This window comes from Nannospalax galili, unplaced genomic scaffold (genome assembly GCF_000622305.1).
Source record: "Nannospalax galili isolate Female #2095 unplaced genomic scaffold, S.galili_v1.0 scaffold281, whole genome shotgun sequence".
Taxonomy (NCBI): Eukaryota; Metazoa; Chordata; class Mammalia; order Rodentia; family Spalacidae; genus Nannospalax; species Nannospalax galili.
The window spans coordinates 5,169,657-5,178,757 of record NW_008349068.1 but is presented as its reverse complement, the minus strand read 5'-3'; positions in this window follow the sequence as shown (position 1 = coordinate 5,178,757).

Genomic DNA, 9,101 nt, shown 5'->3' with positions numbered 1-9,101 from the left:
CTCTCTGAAATCAAGGCTGGCCTGGTCTCCATATCAAGTTCCTGGCCAGCTGTGGCTACAAGGAGGCTGTATCTTTAAAAAGACCTATATGTATTATATAGAATTATATATTAGTTATATATAATTATAATCTCAAAGTGGTATTTGGTAATAGATATTTTGATATAAAATATTCAAACTAAGACCTCATTATTTTACCCTGTAATAAATAATTTTGAATATGAGACTACCTGACAGTGTTGTCTTCTACATACATTTAAATGTTTCGTTTTAGTATAGGTGAACTAAAAGTTATGAACATTCAATGATGTGCCATTTCAACAGTTCTGATAAATACACTTGAAATGGGACTATCCATAGCTTACTGAACTTGTGAAATGCTGCTACTGTACGATGAACATGGAAGATCACTAAAAACAGGTAAACCAGAAGCATCACAGGATCACCAACATTGCAATGAAAACCCTATCCCATTGAGATAAGTTATTGGAAATGAATGTTAATTGAACTCAGTTCTTTTAAGATCTCTAACTTTGGGGATAGGTATTGAAGTTGGAGTGGGGTAGGGGTGGGGAACTTCAGAAAGATACCTGGTTGCTCTCCCAGGTGATGGATGCTATATTAGGCTGTGTATTTCAAAAAATGTTAACTAAGGATCAGAAAAGTTGGAATGCAGCACCCCTCCTCCTTTCTTTTGTTCTATAAATAGAAAATGCAAAGAAAAAATTCAGCAAAAGTTTGGTTGTCATACGTGAAAATCAAGTGATTTTACTGGATTTGGGTTTGGAATGTTGTCCCAAATTAGGTTCCCTAAGGAACAGAGAGGTGGTGATTAGGGAACCCAGAATTTAAATAGGAATGCTTCCAAGATGAATGCTTCTCACCCAAGGGAGCAAGAGCAGCAGGACTGGGATGGGGAAGAAGCTGGGCTGCACTCAGAAAAGCCCTGATTCTTCAGACTGGGATGGCCCTGTGGTCAGGCTATATTGAAGAGAAGGGGACTGGCCCTTACATCTCTGGGGTCAGGTCACAACCTTGGACTGAGAGATGTCCCTACAGAGTCCTACAGCTGTCAGCAGAACATTTATTCTTTTACACAGGAATCAGACTTGTAATTTGTCTCAAGTAAACGACCTGAACAGTAGATTGTATTAGGGCAACATAATAACCATTGTTTCAGACAGGGTCTACTAGCTATGTAGCCCTGGCTGACTGGAATGCATCCTCCATCTGCTTTCCCAAGCAATGGGATTTACAGGTATATGCCACTACTCCTGGTTTGCCTGGAATGTTTAATCTTAGCAAATACAATTTAGACTGGAAGATTCACATGGCAACTTTTATTTCAGGTGCTAAGAGTTCTGTTCATGAAGGGGGCTTAATAAACACTGATGTTTGAAAATGGGGAGTCCTTCACAGATGAGTTACCTAATTGAATTACCTAATTTCTGTGCTTTATTTCTTCTTACCCAAGATAAGTCTCTAAGAAAGATTCTAGAGATACTAAAACAACAAAGCATTCTCTCAGTAATGAAATCACCATGGATTTATGTGAGATTCACCAATAATGTCATTCAACTAATATAATGTCTTCCCCTTTTTTGAGGCCTCGTCTTACTATGTAGCCCTGGATGGCCTCAAATCCTTGTTTGAGCCTTGTGCACATTTAGCTGTATCCTCAGATAAGTGCTGTTTTACAGGAAGCTTTTCTACCAGTTCTTAAACTAACAAAACCCTTGAGTACTTTAAAATATTACTATATGTTTCCTCCATGCTTCCAAGTGAAGCCAGCCATGGTTGAATAGGACCTATGACTTATCTTCACATAGGCAGAACTGGTAAAAGAAAGGAGCCAGGGGCTCCTCCCAAGCCCATGTGACCCCTGAGGAACAGATCCTCAAACGACCTTAGGAGTAAAAATAAATTGGTTTATCTGGGCCAACTGTATGGCCTTAAACACCCAAAAGGAAAGTATAACCAAAGATTAAAGGGGCCAATACAATTTTTTAAAAGTCCATATGTATAGCTAAAGGCTTCATAATAACAATGCCAGATAGGAGATAACCTTCTTTTGAGCTGTTGGCCAGGGTGGCCCAAGGGACTTCCAGATAGTAACCCAGCATAGAACAGGGAAAATGAACAGCAAACCCCAATCTTTTTTTTGAGACAAGGTCTCCTTGTAGCCCCAGCTGTCCTGGAACTCACTATGTAGACCAGGCTGGCCTCAAACTCACAAAGACCCGCCTGCCTCTGCCTCCCAAGTGCTGGGAATAAAGGAGTGCACCACCATGCCCGACATACCCCAATCTTATTTAAAGGAACATTGATAACTGATTGCAGCTAAATGAAGAACAGCTGACCTTCCTAAAACAAAGACCTCTAGATAGGCTGACTAGATTCACTGGATGGACAAGTAGTGGGGAATGGCTGGCGGTGCGGACAACACAGCAGACAGTAGCAGGGATGAGGGCCCTGGTGGCGGGGGGGAAGCTATGGGAGAGTGCCATCTGGGAAGGGGGTGTATAGTTGAATAAGATGGTTTGGGATGTCCTGTGTGATCAACATATACACAAAAAAAAATCAACAAATTTTAAAAAATGTATTATATTTGAGGAAGTATAAAAATTTATGCCATGTTAATTAGTAGAGGTGATAAGCATTACCATTGAAATCTACCCGATGACTTTATAGACATACACAGGCACCAAGGATCGAAGTGCAATCAATTATGACTAGTAATAATCAGATACATACAGATTAGAGACACATGCGCCAACATCTCAGCGTTAGTAGCAAAAACGAGTCTTTCTGTAAGAAACAGAATATTTTAAAATGAAATGGAAATCTTTTTTAAAGGTTAAAAACTCAATTTTATGTCTTACAGAGCTTATACTGAATTCAATATTGTATAACTGTATTAATTCAACTGTGAACCTAAAAATTTACAGCCACTTTTGAAAGAGATGTATTCTTGGTCTGGAGAATGTTACTGAGTATGTTAAAGCTTTAATGAAATGCAAAAAAAAATAGATTTAAAAAAATATTACTATATGGTATACTCAGTATTGATAGGTGGTGCTATAGGGCCTGGCTTGAGTTTGTGAAAGTCATGTGTTTCAGTGTTAGAGAAATAGTCATAATCTTTCTGGTCCCAAGCCCCCCCTCCTAGAGAAGAACTTTCAAGTTCTTTAAGAAGAGCGAGTTGAGTCATCGTAGCAGAGACTGCTCTCTCAGCACTCCCAACAGAAGAAAGCCTAGGCAGCTTCCAGTTGGCTTTACTTTGACATTTGAGGACCTGCAGCCCTAATGTTCTTAATGCTCTAAAGTTATAAACACTTCTTCCTATAACCAGGAAAGGGTTAAGTTTAATAATCCTGAAAAACAATTGCATTCTCAGCAAAGAAAATTTGTCAACATAAAACGGTAATTATGAAAATTGTAAGAAAAAAGTGTAACGTCAAAAGGGAAGTCTACCTACTTCACAACCTTGGGTAAAACTGGCCTGGCTACTTCCAGTTTTTATTCCAAAAACAACAGATGGTGAGATTAGACAGAAAAACAGCACTAAGGACTGGGATACAGCTCAGTGGTAGAGTACTTGCCTGGTATGCAGACACACTGGGTTCAAATCCCCATCAGTATAAACAAAACCACCTCACATTTAGTAAAATGGGCCAGATGTGGCAGAGCACTTGACTAGTAAGTACAAGGCCAGCATCACAGAAACAAATAGGAAATGAAAGAAGCTAGACGCAAATCATAAACATACTGTGATTCCATTTATTTGAAGTTCTCACAATTGGTAAATCCACAGAAACAGAAAGCAAATTGTTAGATGCCAAAGGCAGTAGGAAAAAAAAAAGTGGATTAGCTAATGGATATAGGCTTTTGAGAACTGTATAGAAAATGGTGGTTGCACACATTTGTGAATGCACTAAGTACCATCAATCTGTTTGCTTTAAACCGTTTAATTTGCTATATAATTTGCACCTCAATTAAAAAGCAAAAGTAAGACAGGTGTGGCAGTACACACCTTTAATCCCTGCACAGAGGAGGCAGAGGCAGGTGGATCTCTGTGAGATCAAGGCCAGCCAGGGCTACATACTGAGACCCTGTCTCAAAACAAGCCCCCCCGCCCCCCCCGCAAAAAACCGAAACAAAAAAACCCAAAGCTAATACTCCTAGAAATGAACCTAAGATGTTTGTCCTCATCCAGTGGCTGTGCTCAAAATACAGAGCAAATGAAACGTCCAGTGAGCGAGGGTGGCCTGAAGGAAGGCAGTACTTTCTTGGGCTTGCCATAATTTAGTAGACAGCAGTACCATTTGTGAGATGGAAAGAGCCTGAAGGAACAGATTTGGAAGAGAAATTAGAAGTTCTATTTGGGACCCATGCTTTGCAATCTGAGTGCAAATAAAGCAAAGTTAAAATTCAGTGCAGAGGAAAGGGCTCCCTGCTGTAGAAAGCGATTAGAATTATATGAGTGTGTCCTCAATACATTTTTGTCAAGTGACAGCAAACATGAAGATAGACATTCTGATTTCCCCAGAGGTCCAAGCACCCAAACATAGCTTACTAGGAGGGTGACCACAGGATCTGAAATGCCCAGCACAACTCTGGGTTACACTTGCTGTCCTCATGAAATTGATACCATCCTTTTTACTCTTGAAAATGTCTCAGAAGGGAAAAAAGAAATTCATGAAATTCACTCAATAAATGGCAGGTGTACCAGGCTTTATGAACACATTTTGACAACTGGAGAAAAGAACACAGTACTTAGGAATAAGATTGTAATTTCTTCACAAGTTCCAGAACTTTCAGTAGTGTAGAAATTGTTTATTCTTAGTTCCTAAGCAAAATTAGCCACACTCCCTATTCCTACCCCTCTCCCCATTTTTAAATCTCCTTGGGTAGCCCAGCCTGACCTTAAGTTTCTGATCCTTCTGACTTGCCTCCAGAGCTCCTAAGAGTGCTGGGGTGACAGGAGCATGCCACCACTCCCCGCTTCTTTTGCATTTTACATCATTGTTTGATTTAGAATAACAAGGGGGCCCAAGAAGTGAACTATTCTTATTAGTGAACTATTCTTATTGTTCTTTTAATGCTTACATTTTATAACTGTAAACTACTGTCATGTCTCCGTTAGTTACTTCAACAGGGAAGTAGTACTTTCAAATTTTCAGAGGCACTGTTCAAACTTACTGAAAAACAGTGCTAAAAATTAGGAGTTCAATAAAATTGATTTTGAAGACATGCTATTGCATGAAATATAGGTTTTCTGTTGCTAGGCATAACGAGCTTGTGTCATATCCAATGTAATTTTTGCTCATTTAACAAAATTAATAAACCGAAGTCCAATAAAATATGGCCTAAAAGTACTAGCTGGAAAAAACAAGAGATCGCAGGCCCAAAAAAGAGACTTACAGAATTTTTAAAATCATGTTTATGTGACTGCACATAAATGTCTGTGTAAAAAGGGCATTATGACAGTTGATACCACAAAGATTACAGTAAGAAAAAGCACTTTATGACAATATTTCACAAATTCACAAGGATCACTTTAATATACAAAGCAACGGCTACCATTCTGAACACAAAGTAGCTAATAATATGTACATAGTGTTAATAAAACGCATTGGAACTCAGTACTTTTTTCTTTACACATAAAGCACAGAAAGGTTTAGGTAAAAAAATTTAAACAGGGATGTTTCTAGAATGTAGGGAATTTTATTAGAAGTACTTCCCTCGTTATAGTTACTTATTAGTATTCAACTCCAATAGAAACATCAGAGTTAAACACTGATACCCTGTTTTGTGCTGACAGTTTTAGGGGAGGTATTCTTTACTCCAGTACACAAGGAAAAACCAAAAAGCCAAACATCTTTCTAGCAACTTCCCTGGTTATTTTGTTTCTAAGTGATATATCTGGGGAAATAATTCCTTTTGCTGGGAGGACTGTAACTGACGTGCGCACAGATCGGTCAAGGACACACCAGGTGGCAATGTGCACTAGCACTCTTCTTTGCCACTCCAAATACATTTTACAGTCACAGAAAAATGTTGACATTATTTCTTGTTCTTAATATAATTTTATTACATACACATTGGAGTGGCACCTGGATAAAAATATGTCTATATAGCAGTTACCAGTTTAATAAAAACCAAAACCAAAACCAAAAAAATAACCTTAAAACCTCCCAAACATAGCCACCTAACGTAAGATCTCAACCTGCAGGGATTTTCTTCCGTCCCCACTCATTTTTTCAACATCTCAGATTTACTCACATCTGAGATGCCCCTCAGACAGCTTAGACGCCACACTCCTATTGGCAAGTATTGAATCATGCATGAAAAGTAGGAGTTTCCGAATGTTTGACCCTTCTCACATACTTCCTATAGATTGTTCATCTTCCTTTTTCTTGCTGGTGAAAATAATTTAAAATATATCACATTTTACCCAGCTGGGACCTGCATCCATAGTACCAGAATGAAGACAGGTCAGTATTTGCTCTGCGCTAACAACTCTTGCTTCCCAAGCTTTGTTCTCTTATTTGTTTTTTTTATTTTTCTTTTTTTAAAAAATAAATTTCAAGCTAAAACACCTGAAATATAATCCCTCCATTCAAATGTTATCTGGTCCCTCTTAAAAGTTTGTCTGTCCCTGAGGACACATACAAAGGCTTAAACTACATTCACTAATCAGTAAGAGCGTATCATGAGCAGATGAGGCAGATGGAACTTCAGCACCCTGTTTGATTTGTTTGAAATTCTTCCATCCTGACTCAACTTCATGATATGTCCAACCCCTCAAAGATTAATGGCTCTGTTGGCCATTGATTCTAGAAAGTCAAGGAAACCAGTTCCTAGTACATATATGACTGTGTAGTTAACTTTTAAAAAGTCAACATTATTAACATTGAAAGTAATCAAGATGTACATAAGCCACCCAACAAAAATTCTAGTTGTGCTTTTGTACAACTTAGTCAAGAAATTTATTTCCTAATTTTTCATCTACAGGCTTACTAAAGCATACCTTATTTCCCCCTCATCTAAAACCAGTCAAGTTTAGGCAACATTTCTTTGATGCTAAGAAAGCCAATTTAAAATGAAAATAATTTAGTAATATGATTATATGGTCTCCCATGAAGACAATAAGTGAATTACTATAAGAAAGCTTTTACTAGTCTGGAACAATTTTTTGGCATAGTCTAGATAGTACTGATGTTGCAGGGAGGATAAATTTTCATTTAAAATTGGAAGTGTTATTTAAATGATTTTTCCTTCAATATTTACCCACGGTGAAAAAGTCTAAGCTCACCTTTTAATCAACTGGGCTATTCAAATCTAATTTCCTTCAGATATTTTGCTTTCATAACATCTTTAAGGCTAGCTATGGTACTGTAATCAATGAAAGGCTTCCATCGAGGAAGGAGTCATGATTTGAAGAGAGGAGAAAGACCAAGGCGTCAGTTGATAACTAACTGATGAGGGAATTTTCTAAGTTGCTGATACCCAAACTGGGTCATTTTAAAAAGTGCAAGTTACACCAAACATTTACAAAGAATTAATGTAAATACAACCCTAAGTAAATATACAACTTTTATAATCGGTCCTGGGAAATAATACACCAATAGTTTTCAGTGTTATAAAGGCAAAACATAAAGCCTCTTGGAAATAACTGAAAGGGCATGTGGCCGCTGTTTTTTAAGACAATAGCCATATTTAAATGCTGCAAAATGAAGCAGCCTTTGGTAAAAAGAAACCAATTTATATTAATAGCCGGCTGGAATTGATCGGTGAATTAATTAAAAGCTTTCTAAACATGAAGACATCTAGATTGAAGTCACTTCAAGTAAGTAAAAGCATTCTGGTTTATATAAACTTGTTTCTAAGCCCCAAGCCTTTGTATGATTCCACATGTTACCCTAAATGGTCAAAAATAGTACAGAGTAGTCCTGAGAGACAGATGACTTCTGATCGGATAGCCTGCCTGACTGGTTTTGTGCTTTCAGATTCTAGCACTGCTTGCTGACCTACCATCAGAACATATTTCCTGACAAAAATCCCTGCTCCAATTAAACACCAAAATTCTTTCCCCAATATGATTTTTTTTTTTTTAAAAAAACCAGTGGTTCCTTTGAAAAGGTGTTTTCAAAATGTTCTTACTACTTTTATAGCTGCCAGAAACAAAGCAGAAAAAAACAAATCTGGGGATTGGGAGTTTTCAAGTGACTAGTAACATTAAAAGCATCAAGCAAAGAAAACAAAAAAAATTTGGAAAAAAATTAAACAAAATTCAGTCATGAGTGCTGGGTAACGCAATCATTGAAACTACCAGAAGGATGCAAGAGAACACACAAAAATGCAAAATTTCATCTGACCTTGATACACTATAATACTTAGCATTCCTGACTTAAAATAGCTCTCAGAGCTTTTAGATTATATACTGTATGTATGTATATATGTACACATATATTATACAAATGCCATTTTCCCAAACCCAACCCCTATAACATCTAAATGAATGCAGCACCTATGACAATATTATGGTTGCCAATATGGTACTTGAGTTTGAAAAAGAATGAACTTAAATTGTATTTCATATCAATTTTTTAATATGAACACATTGGATCTAGCCCTTTCTAAACCATGTTTCAGTTAAACACTATCAAAGCTTGAAAACTCATAAGAGTAATATATCAAAAATAAACGCTTCCCCACTTCCTTTTTATTAGAGTTAATCTGTCCTATAGATAAAAGTGCCACATGGCCCTATATTTGCAAAGTGAGCAATACCAAACTTGCTATTTTCTAGGCAAATCAGTAGCATATGTACAGATTCCTATGATGACATTTTCATTCCCTTTTGGCCAATATGAAAAGAAAAACATTACTGGTAATGTGGCCACATACAACCTTATTGGATACAAGATTTTTTTAAAAAAATTATGTCATTTTTCTTAATAAAGATTCTCCAAGTTTCTAGCTTAAAAACAAACTTTTCTAACTCGTATATTAAAAAAAAAGAGCTTGCACAAAAGATGCTTGATTTCTATCTGTATAAACTGAAATCTTCAAGTCTCAAGGGTCTAAAACAGATT